General features: G+C 38.9%; 1 protein-coding gene and 2 long non-coding RNA genes across 4 annotated transcripts in view; 2 read left to right on the forward strand and 1 right to left on the reverse strand.

The window, feature by feature from the left end:
- Positions 1 to 13,999, forward strand: part of LOC143260402 (uncharacterized) — a 113,878-nt gene extending 99,879 nt beyond the window's left edge. The window contains exon 3 of the long non-coding RNA XR_013034552.1: positions 13,574 to 13,999. This is a non-coding gene — a long non-coding RNA (uncharacterized LOC143260402). The remainder of the gene's footprint in view (positions 1 to 13,573) is intronic.
- Positions 1 to 25,028, reverse strand: part of MCU (mitochondrial calcium uniporter) — a 324,119-nt gene that overhangs the window by 237,114 nt on the left and 61,977 nt on the right. The window lies entirely within an intron of this gene.
- Positions 18,178 to 23,951, forward strand: LOC143260405 (uncharacterized). The gene is made up of 2 exons (XR_013034555.1): positions 18,178 to 18,802; positions 23,478 to 23,951. It is a non-coding gene; the product is annotated as an uncharacterized LOC143260405 (long non-coding RNA).

The following is a 25,028-nucleotide window of genomic DNA, read 5'->3' on the forward strand; positions in this document are numbered from 1 at the left end:
ATCTACGGTTCGATCATAGACGAATTACTACTCGCGCTGCATCGCAAGTAATGGTTCAGTATCGAGCGGTAACGCAACTCGAGTGTAATCCATCGACCTGGAATTTATAGTGTCCGACTAGACACTAGCTCCGCTGGATCTCCCCACTGAGGAGTCCACTAACGGAGACCATGACGAAACGCTCCCTATTCCGTCCACATCACACTTCACTCGTCCATTCCCGAATGGAAAAGGAAACTGTGTCCAGCACTAGGAGCGCAGCTAGAGTAACATAGTTGGTCGTCAGGAAGATGCGTAGATGCAATAGTTAGGATGAAGTAGTCGCTTTCTTAGTATGCCACCGTTTCCAACGTCCACATTGCATCATTATCGACAACCCGATGGTACGCAAATTGACAATCAGGAAACATCCTCTCTTAGGCGGAGTGCAGCAACATGGTCGGATCAACGCTCCAGGCAACAAAAGCAAACCCTCTTCCCTCCGGAACATAGCACCCTGGAACACCAGGTAGAGCTAGCCGAGACGTGCGTAGAATGTAAGAATTATCGATATGAAGTGGCGGAGTAACGGCGGTGATTGGTACGACGCCGAAGAGCTTGAATCTAAGGAACTCGAGGCCATGACCCGTCCTCCCCCCACTACTAGCAGGCAGGAACGAAACCGCCGCCAGTTAACCGTTTACAAAGCCAAGACCGGAGCTGAAACCGCCTAGGCAGGAATCACTGCCTAAGCTGGATTTGAGTAAGCTCCGAGCTCAAGTATCAATAAAGGAGACAACCATATCCTTCGAAGATCGTCCGATGATGGGATTTCGTCCCACGAACACCATCTATGGGTAAAACTTCGACTCTTGGCCAGTTGACCGTCGCAAAACAACATGTATGAATGTTACGTGTCACCAATAGTCACAAGACGTCGGATTGAGGCAACACTGGTTGGAAATCCACAAGAACTCCTCTACCACAAGAACTCCTCCCGCAGGGGTTCGTACCTAATAAGAATTTCCTCGGGTTTGGATCAGTGGACGTCTTGACCCAAGAAGCGAGAAATGCCCTGTCAATGGTGGAGTTCCCCGATGACAGGATAGATCTCGGAGTAGAATCGCGAGTACAATACAGTGCAGCGTTAAACGCGAAGATAATTGTCGCGCTTGAACATATAAAGCCGCGATACAGAACAGTGCTCGCGCTTGTCAACAAAAAAGGAAGTCGACCATCCCTCAACCCAGCATCTAAGGCACGGCCCTGCTAGGACGTCTCACTGTTTCCTTTAATCCTATCTGTAATACGAAACAGTGACCAGTACAATAGGGAGTAGTCTCTTCCTTACTAGTAAAACCAAACCGCCGATCTGTCCGAGTGTTGCTCACATCATCAGCAACAAGGAACGACAAGAGATCGATGGCGAAGTGCCTTATATTAGTCAATTACCTAAATAGTCAATAGGACCAGGCGCAGTCAATTAACTACTTAAGTCAATAGTACTGTTAGATAGTACCGTAACTCCTCTAACATTGCATTACGACTCCCATTAGTCAATGTTAATAAACAAATAGTACAAAGTTTCTCAGGGATATAGTTTAGGAAGGGCCATACTGGGCAGCTGCACCTACGGCTCGGTAAAACTCGATGGTGAAGTGACATACCCTCCATGTCAATTACCTAAATAGTTAATAGTGTCCGGCGCAGTCAATTTCATTAAGTCAATTAGTACTTTTAGAGGTCTATAACTCCTCAAACAGTACAAACAATTGACTCCCATATAGTCAATAATTATAAATCTAATAGTACAAAGTAATATGTGATATAGTTTAGGAAGCCTATCATGCCAACTACTCCGTAGTGGATCTCCAGCGGGACGTCTATCATGTAATTTGACACGGCAAGGCGTGAGCTACCGATTTCGGGTGCGTTTTAGTCGTGGGACATGACAAAACACACGATTTAGCTTCAAATCCGTGCGAAACAAACGAATATGGTAACCTGCTAGTCATGAGCTGTTTATTGAGCAGTTGGGTATTGTGGAGAATGAGAAGCAAAAGCTTATACCTAAGCTTGTCGTTCCTCCGCCCTATGAGGTACCCGCTGGATACACCCGTACCGATATTGTGTATCGTGGGTTACAAATGTATGTTTCCAATGAGTATGCTGGTGATCCCTTTGCGTGCCCAGCTGATCAGCGAAACCTGATAGATGAGAATAGAGTGGTGAATTATGACCAAATAATCATAGGATATCAGGACTTATTGCAGCGCATAGCGCGCAAATGTAAGTGTGCATTGCGTACCATAGACTTCAAGAATGTTACTGGTACTATGGCGCAATTAGTGGGAAGTACACTTGAAATACTACTGTGATCAAAAAGTAAGGTGAAATTGTCATTTAAAACTCCCGGACATTAGGAAGGCAGGCAATTGTTTTTTTCCTAGGTTGGTAGGACTGTCTATAACAATTGCCAAGCGTCTGTTTGTTAAAAGGTTTAATTATCTCCGAGTTAAGAATAAATAAAGAATTTACATTTTATAAACAAATTCACCTTACTTTTTGATCACAGTAGTACACACACAAAAATGACAAGAAAAGAACCTTTGTGATTAAAAGCCTTCACGAACAGACTGACCCAAAAGAGATCCAAGCAGAACTACAAGAGCTGGGCATGGTAGCTCACAACGTTATGATTATGAAAAATACAAGACAACCAACGTTCATGGTCAGTTTGTCAGCAAATGTCCAATTAAGAGAACTGAAGCATAAAGTTCTGTACCTAAACCACACCAAAATTACATGAGAATCGTATATAGCAAAACAAAGGGTTACGCAATGCCATAGGTGCTAAGAATGGGGACACGCAACAACTAATTGCTACGCAGACCCAGCCTGCCTTAAGTGTGCTGGTGATCACCTAACAAAAAACTGCAAGAAACCAAGAGAAGAAGCTGCAAAATGTGTAAACTGCGGAGGAGATCATCCAGCCAATGCCACTATCTGCATAGAATATAAGAAACGCTTGGACAGATTTGTAAACAAAGACACTGAAAGGAGACAAAAATTCAACACAGACAAACCCACAGTCTCAAGACCACCGTCCACCTATGCAACGCTGTCCGTTAAGACATTGATCCTATGCACTGTAACGAACGTTCAGCGCTGCTTAGTCCTTGCACTTTTCAAATTCCCCATTCCATTGCCTCCCGTAACCGATCGCCCACGACAATACGAATAAGTCCGTACAACGCGATCGTAGCATGTGTGATTTCTCTGTCGACTGAGTTCGCAGTTGTTACGCTTGCAATCCTCTTGCACTTGCAGTTTAATTCTGCTCTTTTCTATTCCACTTGCAACCACCGCTACAGCTTTGTAGTCAAACATCGATCGCTTATCTCTTTCATGAGCTTCACGATACATCATCACATTTCAACATTTTATTGTATACACATCCTCCCACTGTTTCTATCTTTGTTTATTAAAATATCTTTAGATGATGATATATTTTTACATTGGATGATAACTCCACGAAGAATCATCGTAGCGCGATAATTTTTTCATCAAATTAAAGCTCGGAGTTTCTACTTCAAGGAGCAGTTTCAGGATTATGAATCCGACGCATCCTACTAATATTGCAACAAGATCCGTAGTTCGCGCATGGTAAAATCTTCGATACGAATTGGCCAACTTTGACCAACAACAACTTCATCGAAGAATCATCGTAGGGCGATAATTTTTTCATCAAATTAAAGCTCGGAACCTCTATTTCAAGTGGTCCATTCTGGATTATGAATCCGACACATCCTACTGATTCAGGCGTAAGGAATAGTAGGTGTATTTCTGTGAAGAGTACGTTACCGTTCTCTCACGTAAAATAAGAGAATTAGACAAAATTTAAAAAAAATAATGGAATTTTTCGAAGATTTAGTGTTGAAGAAATAATTCCGGCAATGGGTATCGCCGTCACTCGACGCCAGAGGGCTTTGTTTCTCGCAAGAACTCAAACGTCTCCAATTAGTATATTTACAAATTTAAGTCGTCTTATCCTCAACCCCGCGTCTAGGGCAGGGCCTCGCTAGAATGCCTTACTGAGGAGTCCACTCTAGCGAGGTCTGGACGAAACGCTTCGAAACCACTTCCTCGTCACTGTTTCCTGACCAGCCCGTTCTCACATTAGTATTATTCCAGTATTATTTCGATGAACGGGCACGTATTACGAAACCGTGACCAGCACAATCGGAGCGCAGGTAGAGTAACGTAATCGGTCATCAGGTAGATGCATGGGGGTGCAGTAGTGGGACGAAAGTCCCTTTCCTAGTATGGCGACAACCGAAGTCGATCTCTTGGAGGAGCGCCATAGCCACGAGACGCGACTCCAACAGATCAACTGAAAATGCCTTACACACCAAGCCTCTTTACTGAGGGTCAATTTGGAGACGATCCACTATCAAAGTTAGTATATATAGATTCTTACTGCAATAGAGTACATTTCACAGTTTATTCCGTTGACAAGTTCAGGGTTTACATAAGACCATACTAGGCAGCTGCATCTACGGCTCGATAAAGCACAAAACAACTGCGCATTAGACTTCTCGTGCGCAGACGATGCCTTATCGTGTGGTAATGCAATTAAATTGTTACCCATCCACCTGAGACTGTCCGATACTGTTAATCCTCCGATTCCGTCCAGCCCATTCCCGTCGCGTCTAAGGCAGGACCCGCTTGGATAGCCCTACTGATGAGTCCACTAGCGGGTCTGGGACGAAACGCCTCCTCACATTTTTTTTAATTTTTTTTTTTAATTTCCAAATTTTATATTTCCATTATCCCTTAAGAAGTTCATTTAATGATTTCCTATAAAAAAAATCTATGTAATTTCAATTTATAATTTTGACAGTAGAAATACCAAACCAGTCAAAATAAACGGCTTCCGATTTTTTCTTTTACAACTCCTGATTCTATAAAAATATGTACGTCGAGAAATTTTGTATGATGTTCTTCATGCATGAGTATTTTACATTAAAAATCATAGCAGGGTTGAAATGAATCCAATTTTGTTATGCAGCGATATACGTTAGCTATAGTATTAATGTATTCATTTGTTCTAGTATTCATGATCTGTTATTAACACAGTAACAACGAGTGAATTTCACAAGTCCAAACAGTTTTATATGTAAGACAAAACAATTTTTATGGAAATAAACCGCAGCCAAATGAGAGCACACGCAACTAAAAATTCATTTCATTCGTGTATGTTTATACGGATGTTACTGACAATGTATGAAAATACGAAACGTTCGTGGTAATGTTAGAAAACTAAAAATCATTCAATTTTAAAGCGTATCATCTCTTTGTCGCAGATTGTAAGAACAAGGTAACTTGTACAAGGATGGAGAAGGAAATTGCTGGTATTGGCAGCTGACAGGGATCTCCGAGACTTTGGGAACTGCGAGAACCACAGTTCAGATAATTTCAGTGTCAAAAATTCGACTATTGCGTTCCTCGATGCATATTTAACCTTGCGAGAAAAAACATTTTTCTATTTCGAATAGGCGGTACGTTTCTTGCAGTTAAATTCTTTCTTTTTATCTAATTTTCCACGCATACTTTCGTGTAAGAAAAATATGCAAGATAGAAAAATTTTAAGTGGAAAGATTTTAAGTATGATGTTTCGGTGAAGAGATGATAAACAGGTAAAACAGTAAATATATTGGATTGGCAAAAAAGTAATTGCCGAATGTACACATAGATGTCATTAGTCATACCTTTTAACGACTTTTCTCCAGATTATAATCTTTTTCCTTTTGACGCTTGTTATCTGTCACTTTTAGCTTTGTTTAGAAACAAACTGATCGTAAGTTTATTTACAGATGATAGTTCGTTGTTAATATTAGAACGAATTGCAAGAAACAGCATTTTGGCTCAGCTTTTTGCCACTAAAAACCTGAAATTCCATGAGCGTGGAATCATGAAGCTTACAGAAAGATGGCAAAAGGACATCGATTAAAGTGGAAAATATATCATTGATTAGAGATCATTTATTGAATTAACAAAATCATATTTCATTTGTATGAAAAAATCAGCGATTACTTCTGTTCCATCCTAATATAAACTCTAAGAATGCTGTTACATTATTATCAACCAATTACAAATATTGGGAAAGAAAACAAACTACCATTTTACTTTAGTTTGTTGCAATTAATGAGTTCATATTTTGCATCAAGATCAGTCCTGGAGTAGGAAAATTTAGGATAAGAATTGGCCACAAACTTTGACCGACAATAACTCCACGAAAAATCATCCTAGGATGATGGTTTCTTTCCCAAATTAAAGCTCAGAGCCTCTACTTTCAGACATTAATTCAGGATCATAAATCAGATGCATCCTACTAATATTGCAACAAGATCCGTAGTTCGCATATAGCAAAATCTCGGATAAGAATTGGTCAACTTTGACCGATGATAACTCCACGAATAATCATCGTAGGGCGATAGTTTTTTCATCAAATTAAAGCTCGGAACCTCTACTTTAAGAATGTGTTTCAGGATTATAAATTCGACGCATCCTACTGATTCAGGCGTAAAGAATAGTAGGCGTATTTCTGTCAAAAGTACGTAAACGTTCTCTCACGTAAAATAAAAGAATTCGTCAAAATTTAAAAAAAAGAATTGACTTTTTGAAATATTCACAGTTGAATGAACAATTCCTGCAAAGGATATCGCCGTCACTCGACGCCAGAGGGCTTTGTTTCTCGCAAGAACTCAAACGTCTCCAATTAGTATATTTACAAATTTAAGTCGTCCTATCCTCAACCCCGCGTCTAGGGCAGGGCCTCGCTAGAATGCCTTACTGAGGAGTCCACTCTAGCGAGGTCTGGACGAAACGCTTCAAAACCATCCTTCCTCGTCACTGTTTCCTGTCCAGCCCGTTCTCATATCAGTATTACTCCCGTATTATTTCGATGAACGGGCACGTATTACGAAACCGTGACCAGTACAATCGGAGCGCAGGTAGAGTAACGTAATCGGTCATCAGGTAGATGCATGGGGGTGCAGTAGTGGGACGGAAGTCCCTTTCCTAGTATGGCGAAAACCAAAGTCGGTCTCTTGGAGGAGCGCCATAGCCGCGAGACGCGACTCCAACAGATCAACTGAAAATGCCTTACACACCAAGCCTCTTTACTGAGGGTCAATCTGGGCATACCACTATCAAAATTAGTATATATAGATTGTTACTGCAATAGAATACATTTCACAGTTTATTCCGTTGACAAGTTCAGGGTTTACATAAGACCATACTAGGCAGCTGCATCTACGGCTCGATAAAGCACAAAACAACTGCGCATTAGACTTCTCGTGCGCAGACGATGCCTTATCGTGTGGTAATGCAATTAAATTGTTACCCATCCACCTGAGACTGTCCGATACTGTTAATCCTCCGATTCCGTCCAGCCCATTCCCGTCGCGTCTAAGGCAGGACCCGCTTGGATAGCCCTACTGATGAGTCCACTAGCGGGTCTGGGACGAAACGCCTCCTCACATTTTTTTTAATTTTTTTTTTTAATTTTCACATTTTATATTTCCATTATCCCTTAAGAAGTTCATTTAATGATTTCCTATAAAAAAAATCTATGTAATTTCAATTTATAATTTTGACAGTAGAAATACCAAACCAGTCAAAATAAACGGCTTCCGATTTTTTTCTTTTACAACTCCTGATTCTATAAAAATATGTACGTCGAGAAATTTTGTATGATCTTCCTCATGCATGAGTATTTTACATTAAAAATCATAGCAGGGTTGAAATGAATCCTATTTTGTTATGCAACGATATACGTTAGCTATACTATTAATGTATTCATTTGTTCTACTATTCATGATCTGTTAATAACACAATATCTACGAGTGAATTTCACAAGCCCAAACAGTTTTATATGTAAGATAAAAGAATTTTTAGGGAAATAAAACGCGCCCGAATGAGAGCACACTTGACTAAAAATTCATTTCACTCGTGTATGTTTATACGGATATTACTGACAATGTATAAAAATAAGAAACGTTGGTGGTAATGTTAGAGAACTAACAATCATTCAGTTTTAAAGCGTATCATCATTTTGTCGCAGATTGTAAGAACAAGGTAACTTGTACAAGGATGGAGAAGGAAATTGCTGGTATTGGCAGCTGACAGGGATCTCCGAGACTTTGGAAACTACGAGAACCACAGTTCAAATAATTTCAGTATCATAAATTCGACTATTGCGTTCCTCGATGCATATTTAACCTTGCGAGAAAAAACATTTTTCTATTTCGAATAGGCGGTACGTTTCTTGCAGTTAAATTCTTTCTTTTTATCTAATTTTCCACGCATACTTTCGTGTAAGAAAAATATGCAAGATAGAAAAATTTTAAGTGGATAGATTTTAAGTATGATGTTTCGGTGAAGAGATGGTAAACAGGTAAAACAGTAAATATATTGGATTGGCAAGAAAGTAATTGCCGAATGTACACATAGATGTCATCAGTCATACCTTTTAACGACTTTTCTCCATATTATAATCTTTTTCCTTTTGACGCTTGTTATCTGTCACTTTTAGCTTTCTTTAGAAACAAACTGATCGTACGTTTATTTACAGATGATAGTTCGTTGTTAATATTAGCACGAATTGCAAGAAACAGCATTTTGGCTCAGCTTTTTGCCAGTAAAAACCTGAAATTCCATGAGCGTGGAATCATGAAGCTTACAGAAAGATGGCAAAAGGACATCGATTAAAATGGAAAATATATCATTGATTAGAGATCATTTATTGAATTAACAAAATCATATTTTATTTGTATGAAAAAATCAGCGATTACTTCTGTTCCATCCTAATATAAACTCTAAGAATGCTGTTACATTATTATCAACCAATTATAAATATTGGGAAAGAAAACAAACTACCATTTTACTTTAGTTTGTTGTAATTAATGAGTTCATATTTTGCATCAAGATCAGTCCGGGAGTAGAAAAATTTAGGGTAAGAATTGGCCAACTTTGACCGACAATAACTCCGCGAAAAATCATCCTAGGATGATGGTTTCTTTCCCAAATTAAAGCTCAGAGCCTCTACTTTCAGACATTATTTCAGGATCATAAATCAGATGCATCCTACTAATATTGCAACAAGATCCGTAGTTCGCATATAGCAAAATCTCGGATAAGAATTGGTCAACTTTGACCGAATATAACTCCACGAAGAATCATCGTAGGGCGACAATTTTTTCATCAAATTAAAGCTCGGAACCCCTACTTTAAGAAAGTGTTTCAGGATTATAAATTCGACGCATCCTACTGATTCAGGCGTAAAGAATAGTAGGCGTATTTCTGTCAAAAGTACGTAAACGTTCTCTCAAGTAAAATAAAAGAATTAGTCAAAATTTAAAAAAAAGAATTGACTTTTTGAAATATTCACAGTTGAATGAACAATTCCTGCAAAGGATATCGCCGTCACTCGACGCCAGAGGGCTTTGTTTCTCGCAAGAACTCAAACGTCTCCAATTAGTATATTTACAAATTTAAGTCGTCCTATCCTCAACCCCGCGTCTAGGGCAGGGCCTCGCTAGAATGCCTTACTGAGGAGTCCACTCTAGCGAGGTCTGGACGAAACGCTTCAAAACCATCCTTCCTCGTCACTGTTTCCTGTCCAGCCCGTTCTCATATCAGTATTACTCCCGTATTATTTCGATGAACGGGCACGTATTACGAAACCGTGACCAGTACAATCGGAGCGCAGGTAGAGTAACGTAATCGGTCATCAGGTAGATGCATGGGGGTGCAGTAGTGGGACGGAAGTCCCTTTCCTAGTATGGCGAAAACCAAAGTCGGTCTCTTGGAGGAGCGCCATAGCCGCGAGACGCGACTCCAACAGATCAACTGAAAATGCCTTACACACCAAGCCTCTTTACTGAGGGTCAATCTGGGCATACCACTATCAAAATTAGTATATATAGATTGTTACTGCAATAGAATACATTTCACAGTTTATTCCGTTGACAAGTTCAGGGTTTACATAAGACCATACTAGGCAGCTGCATCTACGGCTCGATAAAGCACAAAACAACTGCGCATTAGACTTCTCGTGCGCAGACGATGCCTTATCGTGTGGTAATGCAATTAGATTGTTACCCATCCACCTGAGACTGTCCGATACTGTTACTCCTCCGATTCCGTCCAGCCCATTCCCGTCGCGTCTAAGGCAGGACCCGCTTGGATAGCCCTACTGATGAGTCCACTAGCGGGTCTGGGACGAAACGCCTCCTCACATTTTTTTTAATTTTTTTTTTTAATTTTCACACTTTATATTTCCATTATCCCTTAAGAAGTTCATTTAATGATTTCCTATAAAAAAAATCTATGTAATTTCAATATCTTTGACAGTAGAAATACCAAACCAGTCAAAATAAACGGCTTCCGATTTTTTCTTTTACAACTCCTGAGTCTATAAAAATATGTACGTCGAGAAATTTTGTATGATCTTCTTCATGCATGAGTATTTTACATTAAAAATCATAGCAGGGTTGAAATGAATCCTATTTTGTTATGCAGCGATATACGTTAGCTATACTATTAATGTATTCATTTGTTCTACTATTCATGATCTGTTAATAACACAGTATCTACGAGTGAATTTCACAAGTTCAAACAGTTTTATATGTAAGATAAAAGAATTTTTAGGGAAATAAAACGCGCCAAAATGAGAGCACACTTGACTAAAAATTCATTTCACTCGTGTATGTTTATACGGATATTACTGACAATGTATAAAAATAAGAAACGTTGGTGGTAATATTAGAGAACTAACAATCATTCAGTTTTAAAGCGTATCATCTTTTTGTCGCAGATTGTAAGAACAAGGTAACTTGTACAAGGCTGGAGAAGGGAATTGCTGGTATTGGCAGCTGACAGGGATCTCCGAGACTTTGGAAACTACGAGAACCACAGTTCAAATAATTTTTAGTGTCAAAAAATCGACTATTGCGTTCCTCGATGCATATTTAACCTTGCGAGAAAAAACATTTTTCTATTTCGAATAGGCGGTACGTTTCTTGCAGTTAAATTCTTTCTTTCTATCTAATTTTCCACGCATACTTTCGTGTAAGAAAAATATGCAAGATAGAAAAATTTTAAGTGGAAAGATTTTAAGTATTAGGTTGGTGCGTATGAAATGTCGGATTCTCTTTACATGCGGACGTTTGTCTCCCTGTTTTCGTTATACTTTTGTCTTTGACATAACCTCATTCATAGTCGTATTGTCCATTGCCAGAGACTCATTTCAGCAAAATAAGTTTTCTCGAAGGTCTTCCCTTTTGTTATTTCTTTTAAGTTTATTGCCGATATGAATTCTGCCGACATTCGCGTCATTTTCTTATATGAGTACAAACTTGGTAATAGTGCTGCAAAAGCTGCACGCGACATAAACCAAGCGTTTGGGGAGAATACGGTTAACGATCGGAAAGTGCAGCGTTGGTTCGAAAAATTTCGGACTGGCGATTTTTCACTGCAAAATGAGCCGCGCGGAAGACCCAAAACGTGTGTGAAGAATGATGACCTGAAGGCTCTAGTGGAAGCGGATCCAGCCCTATCCACGAGGGAACTTGCTATCAGGATGAAAGTTGACCATACAACGATATTGAGACACCTTTCTGAGATTGGCAAGGTTAAGAAGATGGACAAGTGGGTACCACACGCACTGACAGAGCGAAATAAGCTGGATCGGTTAAACGTATGCTCATCATTGCTAACCCGATTTCACCGAGAGCCATTTTTCGATCGGATCATTACGTGTGACGAAAAATGGGTTCTTTATGACAATAGAAAGAGGTGTGCTCGGTGGCTTGACAAGGATGAGGTTTGTGCCCATACTCCAAGGCTATCGCTTCATCCACGGAAGATTTTGTTCACAGTTTGGTGGAACGCGGCTGGGGTAATCCATTATTCGTTCCTTCGACCTGGGGAGACAATTACGGCCGAAAAGTACTGCCAGTACATTGATGAGATGCACGATAAGTTAAAAATTGTACGCCCATCGCTTGTGAATCGGCATGGCCCGCTACTGCTCCATGACAACGCTCGGCCGCATACATCGCACAAAACAATTGCGAAACTGAACGAACTGGAATATGAAGTTTTGCAGCATCCACCATATTCACCGGATCTCTCGCCGACCGATTTTCATTTTTTCAAGCATTTAGAGCTGTTTTTAAGGGGCAAACACTATGAAAATGAAGACAGTCTAAAAAACTCGATATCAGAGTTTATTAATTCTAAAGACCAAAATTTTTTTAAGACAGGCATCTACGCTTTAAAATCTCGTTGGGAGAAGTGTATTGAAGCGAATGGAGCATACTTTGATTGAATAAACAGCTTTTGAAGAAAGATATGCAGTTTTATACAATCACTTAAGAATCCGACATTTCATACGCACCAACCTAATATATTGGATTGGCAAGAAAGTAATTGCCGAATGTACACATAGATGTCATCAGTCATACCTTTTAACGACTTTTCTCCATATTATAATCTTTTTCCTTTTGACGCTTGTTATCTGTCACTTTTAGCTTTCTTTAGAAACAAACTGATCGTAAGTTTATTTACAGATGATAGTTCGTTGTTAATATTAGCACGAATTGCAAGAAACAGCATTTTGGCTCAGATTTTTGCCACTAAAAACCTGAAATTCCATGAGCGTGGAATCATGAAGCTTACAGAAAGATGGCAAAAGGACATCGATTAAAATGGAAAATATATCATTGATTAGAGATCATTTATTGAATTAACAAAATCATATTTTATTTGTATGAAAAAATCAGCGATTTCTTCTGTTCCATCCTAATATAAACTCTAAGAATGCTGTTACATTATTATCAACCAATTACAAATATTGGGAAAGAAAACAAACTACCATTTTACTTTAGTTTGTTGCAATTAATGAGTTCATATTTTGCATCAAGATCAGTCCTGGAGTAAGAAAATTTAGGATAAGAATTGGCCACAAACTTTGACCGACAATAACTCCACGAAAAATCATCCTAGGATGATGGTTTCTTTCCCAAATTAAAGCTCAGAGCCTCTACTATCAGACATTGATTCAGGATCATAAATCAGATGCATCCTACTAATATTGCAGCAAGATGCGTAGTTCGCATATAGCAAAATCTCGGATAAGAATTGGTCAACTTTGACCGACGATAACTCCACGAGGATTCATTGTAGGGCGATAATTTTTTGATCAAATTAAAGCTCGGAACTCCTACTTTAAGAAAGTGTTTCAGGATTATAAATTCGACGCATCCTACTGATTCAGGCGTAAAGAATAGTAGGCGTATTTCTGTCAAAAGTACGTAAACGTTCTCTCACGTAAAATAAGAGAATTAGACAAAATTTAAAAAAAAAAAATTAACTTTTTGAAATATTCACGGTTGAATGAACAATTCCTGCAAAGGATATCGCCGTCAGTCGACGCTAGAGGGATTTGTTTCTCGCAAGAACTCAAACGTCTTTTATTTGTATATATACAACGCGAAGTCGACTATCCCTCATCCCCGCGTCTAAGGCTAGGCCCCGCTAGAAGCCTTACTGAGGAGTCCTCTAGCGGGAACCAGGACGAAACGCTCCACCTAGTCCGTCCTCGTCATGTGTTTCACATTCCATACCGCGCGTCAAATTGGTAATCCGTTTGACGTGCACCTTGATTCCGTCCAGAAACCATGACCTGTACTTATAGGAGCGCAGCTTGGGTAACATTGTTGGACGCCCGGAAGATGCGTAGATGCAGCAGTTAGGAACCTCTTGTACCTTTCCTAGTATGGCAACAGTTCCGCCAATCTGTCAGAGTTGCAGCTCCAACAGATCGGCTAACAAGTGCCTTTGACCGTGCCTTCCTCAACAAGACAGGGTCAATTAACAATCAATTAGCTTTAGAGACAATAGTACCGACAACAATATTAGATTAGACTTCCAATTCCTACACCTCCTAAAATTTCAAAATTCCAAAATACGCCTTACTAGACAGTTGCATCTGCGGCTCGATAACAGCAGTCGCTCGTCAGACTCCTCTCGGGCGACACGATGCGTTATCGGGCGCGTCAAGCAACTCAAATGCAACCCATCTTCCTGGTCCTTCAAGTGTCCGACGTCAAAATGTTACTCCGCTGACCCTCGTCCGCGCGCCGCGTCTAAGGCAGGACCCGCTAGGATAGCCTTACTGATGAGTCCGCTAGCGGGTCTGGGACGAAACGCCTCCTCACATTTTTTTGTATTTTATTTTTTCATTTTCACATTTTATATTTCCATTATCCCTTAAGATGTTTATTTAATAATTTCTATGAAAGAATCTGTAATTTCAATGTTTTTAACACTAGAAATATCAAACCAGTCAAGATTTTTTCTACTTCGATTAGGCGGTTCGTTTCTCTAATTTTCTCCCTTGGTATTTAATTCCCCAGTGGATAAAAACGAACGCCACATGACAGAACTCGCCCACTGCAACAACAAATGTGGGTAGAATATGATGTAGTGAAAACGATATCGTTGATTCTATTCTCAGGTGACACAGCAATTTTATGAAATTCTAATCAAAATTAATCATTTATTTCTCAAGTAATAAAGTGACATAATAGAATTCAAATGACATTGTCCGCAGTGTGCCCAAAAAATAAGAAATTTAATAGAATTAAAAAAATACGCGCTCATTATTTGTAAGTGCTAAAAAAAAAGCTGTCTGATAAAGTTATAATGAATTTAATCGTTACGTTCGTGAATAAAGAAACAGTCGGATCAAAATGTTCGCTTTATTCAAAAATGTTAAAGCGATGCTTTAATCTCCGTCACTTAGATTGACCAATCAAGAACATGCAATTGGCCTCATATCCAAAAGCGACGCACGTGTTTTCTTTTTAAATAACAATACCGAATGCGTTTCACTTTTCGGGTTAAAAAACCAGAAAGATAGTTTATGAAGGCAAATTGTTACACAGATTTTGAGATATCATGGTCAGCGTTTTGAAAATCATGCTTGTAAAGTTTCGGGTGACAATGCTAATAATTGAACTGTAGATTTTATCCATTTACAAGAAAAATGGGCAGGTGCGACAAATCATAGTGAAATGATTTTAAGAATGCCGTTTCAATGGAAAAATGGTGAAGTGCTCAAACAGTGTAAAGATTATAAGGAAGATAGACTCTAAGAATGCTGTTACATTATTATTAAATCATTACAAATATTGAGAAACAAAACAAACTGCTATGTTTAAAATTAAAATCAGAGCATTCATTTTTACTGAGTCGGTGTACAAAAACTCCAGCGCGGCGTCAGTTTTTGTACGCAGAGTCAAAGTCAGCTGTTCGGGCTTAACAACAGCCGAGGTGAACGAGCCGCAATGTATACATTTGAAAATCTCTGTTGATAATGTCAATATCTATTTGTCGACTGAGCTATTCTTCCAAGTAATTACAATATCAAATCCCATTACCTAATTTCATTGTTTCCTATGCAGCGCTATTAGTTAGTGCATCGATTCTATGCACTGTAACGAACGTTCAGCGCTGCTTGCACCCTCCAATTTTCAAATTCCCTATTCCTTTACCTCTCCTGATCGATGGACCATGTCAATATAAATAGGCCCGTAAAAGTTAAATATTATTAAATCCAAAATATGTTTTTACTGGTTCGGCATTATGCACTGATGCATTGTCTTGCTGAATGTATCTCCATTAATTCGTTCCGCATCTGCTGCAATTTCTTCGTCACATAGTTTCATATAATCAGAGCTTTTTAATTTCGCATTGATAAAACGAATATTTCTTTTCCCTTTATATCCAATTCCTCCCCAAACCATGAATCCTCCCCCTTTCATCCCACGTTCGACTAGAAACATGGATTTCATTCTAAGATCGTGAGAATAACACGACCAATTGCCCAATCTGGTCCACCGAGTGTAAATCTGGTCCACGACAATATGAATGGGCCCGTATAATGCGATCGTAGCATGTGTGAATCCTCTGTCGAATGAGTTCGCTTTAATTACGCTGGTAATCTTCCTGCACTTGCAGTTTAATTCTGCTCTATTCTATTGCGCTTGCAATCATCGCTACTGCTTTGTAGTTGACCGACATCGAGCGCTTGATTGTCTCATTCGAGAGCTTCACGATGCATCATCGCATTTCAAAATTTTATTCTACACATCCTTCTTCTGTGTATATCTTTGTTTATTAAAATATCTTTAGTCTACCAAATCCGCGTTTTAACCATACAGTCTACTATTCTACATTACAATCCCACTCGAGTCTCTACCAAACTAAACTAACATAGTTGTTGTGGTTTGTTGTTACAATTAAGATAGAAAATTCATACTTTGCTTCAAGATCCGCAGTTCTCGCGTAGAGAAATTTCGGATAAGAATTAGCCAACTTTGACTGACGATAGCTCTACGAAAAATCATCGTAGGACGATGGTCTCTTTTTCACATTAAAGCTTTGAACCTCTACTTTAAGATGCTGTTTCAGGGTTATGAATCCGACGCATTCTACTATTTCCAGCGTATGGAATAGTAGACGTATATTTGTGCCCATGTACCATCACGGTACGTTACGGCCCTCGCTCTTAAAATAAAACAAATTGACACACAAATTTGTAATGTAATATATAATCATTACATGTTACAGCACAACATTACTGGCTATGAAAAATGAATTGTTTACGATAACATCAACCGTAAACGATCATGGTCCAAGCGTAATGAATCAGTGCAAACCACATCGAAAGATGAATCACTCCAAAAGGAGATCGTGCTGTCAATTTGGTGAGATTTTAAAGGTATTGTGAATTTTGAGTTGCTTCAGAGGAACCAAACGATCAATTCCAATGTATACTGAAGCCAGCTGGACAAACTAAACGTGGCGGTAAAAGAGAAACGACTAGAATTGATGAATCGCAAAGATGTATTCCACCATGCTAATGCTAGACCATAGATAACTTTGGTCACTCGCCAAGAATTATTGGACCATGGTTGAAAAGTGATCTTTGCTAAACTCCTTGAATGGTAAAACTTGCAACGATGACGGCACTATGGAATCATACTTGGTTCAGCTTTTTGCCAGTAAAATCTGAAATTTTACGAGCGTGAAATCATGAAGCTTACAGACAGACGACGGAAGGTCTACGATCAAAATGGAAAATATATTGTTGCAAACCTCTCGGCTTTTCTCGCGTCGAGGCATTTTATTTATAGTTAATATAGAATATAATAAGACACAATCCAATTGTATTAAAGAACTATGAATTTGTAACGTTGATCGTTCGACAGGCCGATCTCGACTGTCTGTTCGACTTCAGTTTCATATTACAGCGATTTTATTTGGACAAATCGCGGTAACAATATGATCGATTAAAGATCATTCATTGTAATTTTGCATGAAAAAATTGGCAATTACTACAGATCGATCCCAATATAAACTCTAAAAATGCTGTCAGATTATTGTCAACCTATTGCAAATATTGAGAAAGGAAACAAACTACCATTTTACTTTAGTTTGTTATAATTAAGTTCATATTTTGCAGCAAGATCAGCAGACCATGAGTAGGAAAATATAGGATAAGAATTGGCCACCTTTGACTGACGATAACTCCGCGAAAAAACATCCTAGGATGATGGTTTCTTTTCCAAATCAAAGCTCAGAAACTCTACTTTCAGACATTGATTCAGGATTATAAATCCGACACATCCTACTAATATTGCAACAAGATCCGTAGTTCGCGCATAGTAAATTCTCGGATAAGAATTGGTCAACTTTGACCGACGATAACTCCACGAGGATTCGTTGTAGGGCGATAATTTTTTGATCAAATCAAAGCTCGGAACCTCTACTGTAAGTTGCTGCTTTTGGATTATGAATCCGACGCATCCTGCCGATTCAGGCGTAAGGAATAGTAGGTGTATTTCTGTCAAAAGTACGTAAACGTTCTCTCTCGTAAAATAATGGAATTAGTCAAAATTTTAAAAAAAGAATTAACTTTTTGAAATATTCACAGTTGAATGAACAATTCCTGCAAAGGATATCGCCGTAACTCGACGCTAGAGGGATTTGTTTCTCGCAAGAACTCAAACGTCTTTTGTTTGTATATATACACCGCGAAGTGGACTATCCCTCAACCCCGCGTCTAAGGCAGGGCCCCGCTAGATCGCCTTACTGACGAGTCCTCTAGCGGGGTCTGGACGAAACGCTCCTTCTCCCTTTCCTCTCCTAACCAAACTTCGCCTTTCAGAAGCCCAGGCCCGCAATTGCGGGGCTTGGCGGTTCAGGTAGCAGGATCGGGACAAGGAGCGCAGCCAAATCAACCAGTCGGACGCCAGGAGGATGCGTAGGTGCAGGGGATAGACTCCATTGTTATAGCCTATCCTTTACTAGTAAAACCACACCGCCGATCTTGTCGCTCAGGTTGCCCGCATCAACAGCAACAAGGAACGACAAGAGATTGACGGACAAAAGTGGCTTAAGGTGCCTTTAATAAAGGTACCTTAAATCACAAAAGTCAATAGCAAATCTCAACGGTCAATCACTACACTATAGTCAATTGAAACCGTTGAGATTGCAACAGAAATAGGGTCTTACTAGGTAACTGCAACTACGGTTCGATAAGTACGAGTTACTAATCGCGGCAGCCACCGTGAATAGTGATTCGGTGTATCGAGCGGTAACGCACTTCGAGTGCTTCCCATCTCCCTGGTCTTCCAACTGTCCGTCAACATAATCTTCCCTCGCTGAATCTCCGTCCGCGTCTAAGGCAGGGCCCGCTAGAAAAGCCTTACTGATGAGTCCACTAGCGGGTCTGGGACGAAACGCACCCAAATTTTTTTATAATTTATTTTTCTATTTTCACATTTTATATTTCGGTTAGACCTTAAGAAATTCGTTCAATGATTTATAATGAAGGAATCTTTGCAATTTCAATGTCTTGGACACTAGAAATATCAAAACTGTCAAAATAAACGGTTTCCAATCTTTCTTCTCACAAGTCCTGATTCTATAAAAAGTGTGTACGTTGGGAAATTTTGTATGAACTTCTACATGCAAGAGATATGAATATGAATTATAAATAGAAATGAATCCAATCTTGTGATTGGTATGAAACGATATACGTTAGCTGTAGCATTAATATATCCATTTGTTCCAGTATTTATGATGTGTTATCAACATAATATCTGCGAGTGAATTTCAGAAGACCAATTAGTTTTATATGTAATACAAGAGAATTTTTATGCAAATAAAATTTGAAAACAAATGAGGCTACACTTAACAAAACATTTATTGCATTCGAGTATGTTCATACGGATATTATTGAAAGTCTATAGAAGTACGAAACGTTAATGGTAATGTTGGTACATTAAAATTTACTCAATTTTAAAGTGTGCCAATTCTTTTTCGCGGGTTGTAAGAAGGTGGAAGCTTGCACAAAGATGAAGGTGGGAATTGGTGGTGACGGAAAATGACCGGGATTTCCGAGACTTTGGAAACTGCGAGATCCGCAATTCAGATAATTGCAGTGTCAAAAATTCGAATACATACTGCGTTCCCCGATGCACTTTTAACCCCGTGAGATAAAGCTTTTTTCTATTTCAAATAAGAGGTACGTTTGTCCCAGCAAATTTCTTCCTTGGTATCTCATTCTCCACAGAGCAAATAAGAATGCCGGATAATTGAACTTCTTCCCTGCATAGCTGCAACGGAAGGGGGTAAAATATGATAAAATGAACATAATATCGTTGATTCTGTTCACAGGTGATAGAACAACTTGATGAAGTTCTGAACACACTAATTCATTTATTTCTCAAGTAATAAAATGACATAATAACACTCAAGTGACATAGTTCACACTGTGCCCAAGAAATATAAAATTTAATAAAACTAAAAAAAAAACGTGCTCACTATTTGTAAGTACTTAAGCTGTCTGATAAAATTTTAATGAATTTAATTGCTTTGTTCGTGAGTAATGAGACAGTCGGATGAAATTGTTCGCTTTATTCACGAGTGATAAAGCGATGCTTTAATCTGCGTCACTCGGATTGACCAATCAAGAACATTCAATTGGTCTGATATCCAAAAGCGACGCACGTGTTTTCTTTTTAAATAACAATACTGAAAGCGTTTCACTATCCAGGATATAAAGACATTAACTACGCGAAACGTGGACCTAACTTTATAAGGTTATGCAGATTTTGAGATACCATGGTTACAGTTTTGAAAAACATGCTTGTAAAGTTTTGTCTAAGAATACTCATCATTTATGCTGGGGATTTTATGCATTTATAAGAAAAATATGCAGTGTAGCGGGAAACAGTGGAAAGATTTTAAGAATGCTGTTTCAGTGGAAAGATGCTAAATTGTTAAAATAGCAGATAGATTTTGAGGAATACGAACTCTAAGAATGCTATTACATTATTATATCAAGCTATTACAAATATCGAGAAAGAAAAGAAACTGTTATGTCTAAAATTAGATCCAGAGAAATGTGTTCCTGCGAGTATCACCTTGGTTTGTGTACATAAACTCGAGCGTGACATCAGTTTTTGTACGCAGAGCCAATCTCAGCTGTACGAGCTCGACACAAACACAGGTGAACGACCCGCACTGTATACAGATAAACTGTATACATGTGTGAGTCTTCTGTTCGTGACGTCGCTGTCTATGGATTTGTCAACTGGGCCATCCTTTCAATTAATCCCAAAATCAAATACGTTTATCTAATTTCCACGTTTCCTATGCAACGCTGTCCGTTAAGACATTGATCCTATGGACTGTAACGAGCGTTCAGCGCTGCTTACACCCTCCAATTTTAAAATTCCCTATTCCTTTACCTCTCCTGACCGATGGACCACGACAATATAAATAGGCCCGTAAAAGGTGAATATTATTAGATTCAAAATGTGTTTTTACTGGTTCGGCCTTATGCACTGATGTATTATCTTGCTGAAAGATGAATGCATCTCCATTAAATCGTTCCGCATTTGCTGCAAATTCCTCGTCATTTAGTTTCATATAATCAGCGCTGTTTAATTTCGCATTGATAAAACGAATATTTCTTTTCCCTTCATATCCAATTCCTCCCCAAACCATGAATCCTCCCCCTTTCATCCCACGTTCGACTAGAAACATCGGTTTCATTCTAAGATCGTGAGAATAACACGACCAATTGCCCAATCTGGACCACCGAGTGTAAATCTGGTCCACGACAATATGAATGGGCCCGTATAATGCGATCATAGCATTTGTGAATCCTCTGTCGAATGAGTTCGCTTTAATTACGCTTGTAATCTTCCTGCACTTGCAGTTTAATTCCGCTCTATTCTATCGCGCTTGCAATCATCGCTACAGCTTTGTAGTTGACCGACATCGAGCGCTTGATTGTCTCATTCGTGAGCTTCACGATGCATCATCGCATTTCAAAATTTTATTCTACACATCCTTCCTCTGTGTATATCTTTGTTTATTAAAATATCTTTAGTCTACCAAATCCGCGTTTTAACCATACAGTCTACTATTCTACATTACAATCTCACTCGAGTCTCTACCAACTAAACTAATATAGTTGTTGTGGATTGTTCTTACAATTAAGGTAGAAAGTTCATATCTTGCTTCAAGATCCGCGGTTCTCGCTTAGAGAAATTTCGGATAAGAATTAGCCAACTTTGAATCACGATAGCTCTACGAAAAATTATCGTAGGACGATGGTCTCTTTTTCGTATTAAAGCTTTGAACCTCTACTTTAAGATGCTGTTTCAGGATTATGAATCCGACGCATCCTACTAATTCCAGCGTATGGAATAGTAGACGTATATTTGTGCCCATGTACCATCACGATACGTTACGGACCACGCTCTTAAAATAAAACAAATTGACAAACAAATTTATAATGTAATATATAATAATTACATGTTACAGCACAACATTACTGGCTATGAAAAATGAATTGTTTACGATAACATCAACCGTAAACGATCATGGTCCAAGCGTAATGAATCAGTGCAAACCACATCGAAAGATGAATCACTCCAAAAGGAGATCGTGCTGTCAATTTGGTGAGATTATAAAGGTATTGTGTATTTTGAGTTGCTTCAGAGGAACCAAACGATCAATTCCAATGTATACTGAAGCCAGCTGGACAAACTAAACGTGGCGGTAAAAGAGAAACGACTAGAATTGATGAATCGCAAAGATGTATTCCACCATGCTAATGCTAGACCATAGATAACTTTGGTCGCTCGCCAAGAATTATTGGACCATGGTTGAGAAGTGATCTTTGCAAAGCTCCTTGAATGGTAAAACTTGCAACGATGACGGCACTATGGAATCATACTTGGTTCAGCTTTTTGCCAGTAAAATCTGAAATTTTACGAGCGTGAAATCATGAAGCTTACAGACAGATGACGAAAGGTCTACGATCAAAATGGAAAATATATTGTTGCGAACCTCTCTGCTTTTCTCGCGTCGAGGCATTTTATTTATAGTTAATATAGAATATAATAAGACACAATCCAATTGTATTAAAGAACTTTGAATTTGTAACGTTGATCGTTCGACGGGCCGATCTCGACTGTCTGTTCGACTTCAGTTTCATATTACAGCGATTTTATTTGGACAAATCGCGGTAACAATATGATCGATTAAAGATCATTCATTGTAATATAAAAAGATCACGTTTTATTTGTATTGAAAAAATTGGCAATTACTACAGTTCGATCCCAATATAAACTCTAAAAATGCTGTTAGATTATTGTCAACCTATTGCAAATATTGAGAAAGGAAACAAACTACCATTTTACTTTAGTTTGTTGTAATTAAGTTCATATTTTGCATCAAGATCCGCAGTCCATGAGTAGGAAAATATAGGATAAGAATTGGCCACCTTTGACTGACGATAATTCCACCAAAAATCATCATAGGATGATGGTTTCTTTCCCAAATTAAAGCTCAGAAACTCTACTTTCAGACATTGATTCAGGATTACAAATCCGACGCATCATACTAATATTGCAACAAGATCCGTAGTTCGCACATAGTAAAATCTCGGATAAGAATTGGTCAACTTTGACCGACGATAACTCCACGAGGATTCGTTGTAGGGCGATAATTTTTTGATCAAATCAAAGCTCGGAACCTCTACTGTAAGTTGCTGCTTTTGGATTATGAATCCGACGCATCCTGCCGATTCAGGCGTAAGGAATAGTAGGTGTATTTCTGTCAAAAGTACGTAAACGTTCTCTCTCGTAAAATAATGGAATTAGTCAAAATTTTAAAAAAAGAATTAACTTTTTGAAATATTCACAGTTGAATGAACAATTCCTGCAAAGGATATCGCCGTAACTCGACGCTAGAGGGATTTGTTTCTCGCAAGAACTCAAACGTCTTTTGTTTGTATATATACACCGCGAAGTGGACTATCCCTCAACCCCGCGTCTAAGGCAGGGCCCCGCTAGATCGCCTTACTGACGAGTCCTCTAGCGGGGTCTGGACGAAACGCTCCTTCTCCCTTTCCTCTCCTAACCAAACTTCGCCTTTCAGAAGCCCAGGCCCGCAATTGCGGGGCTTGGCGGTTCAGGTAGCAGGATCGGGACAAGGAGCGCAGCCAAATCAACCAGTCGGACGCCAGGAGGATGCGTAGGTGCAGGGGATAGACTCCATTGTTATAGCCTATCCTTTACTAGTAAAACCACACCGCCGATCTTGTCGCTCAGGTTGCCCGCATCAACAGCAACAAGGAACGACAAGAGATTGACGGACAAAAGTGGCTTAAGGTGCCTTTAATAAAGGTACCTTAAATCACAAAAGTCAATAGCAAATCTCAACGGTCAATCACTACACTATAGTCAATTGAAACCGTTGAGATTGCAACAGAAATAGGGTCTTACTAGGTAACTGCAACTACGGTTCGATAAGTACGAGTTACTAATCGCGGCAGCCACCGTGAATAGTGATTCGGTGTATCGAGCGGTAACGCACTTCGAGTGCTTCCCATCTCCCTGGTCTTCCAACTGTCCGTCAACATAATCTTCCCTCGCTGAATCTCCGTCCGCGTCTAAGGCAGGGCCCGCTAGAAAAGCCTTACTGATGAGTCCACTAGCGGGTCTGGGACGAAACGCACCCAAATTTTTTTATAATTTATTTTTCTATTTTCACATTTTATATTTCGGTTAGACCTTAAGAAATTCGTTCAATGATTTATAATGAAGGAATCTTTGCAATTTCAATGTCTTGGACACTAGAAATATCAAAACTGTCAAAATAAACGGTTTCCAATCTTTCTTCTCACAAGTCCTGATTCTATAAAAAGTGTGTACGTTGGGAAATTTTGTATGAACTTCTACATGCAAGAGATATGAATATGAATTATAAATAGAAATGAATCCAATCTTGTGATTGGTATGAAACGATATACGTTAGCTGTAGCATTAATATATCCATTTGTTCCAGTATTTATGATGTGTTATCAACATAATATCTGCGAGTGAATTTCAGAAGACCAATTAGTTTTATATGTAATACAAGAGAATTTTTATGCAAATAAAATTTGAAAACAAATGAGGCTACACTTAACAAAACATTTATTGCATTCGAGTATGTTCATACGGATATTATTGAAAGTCTATAGAAGTACGAAACGTTAATGGTAATGTTGAAACATTAAAATTTACTCAATTTTAAAGTGTGCCAATTCTTTTTCGCGGGTTATAAGAAGGTGGAAGCTTGCACAAAGATGAAGGTGGGAATTGGTGGTGACTGAAAATGACCGGGATTTCCGACACTTTGGAAACTGCGGGATCCGCAATTCAGATAATTGCAGTGTCAAAAATTCGAATACATACTGCGTTCCCCGATGCACTTTTAACCCCGCGAGAAAAAGTTTTTTTCTATTTCAAATAAGAGGTACGCTTGTCCCAGCAAATTTCTTCCTTGGTATCTCATTCTCCACAGAGCAAATAAGAACGCCGGATAATTGAACTTCTTCCCTGCAT

This window comes from Megalopta genalis, chromosome 12 (assembly GCF_051020955.1).
Source record: "Megalopta genalis isolate 19385.01 chromosome 12, iyMegGena1_principal, whole genome shotgun sequence".
In the NCBI taxonomy this organism is placed as follows: Eukaryota; Metazoa; Arthropoda; class Insecta; order Hymenoptera; family Halictidae; genus Megalopta; species Megalopta genalis.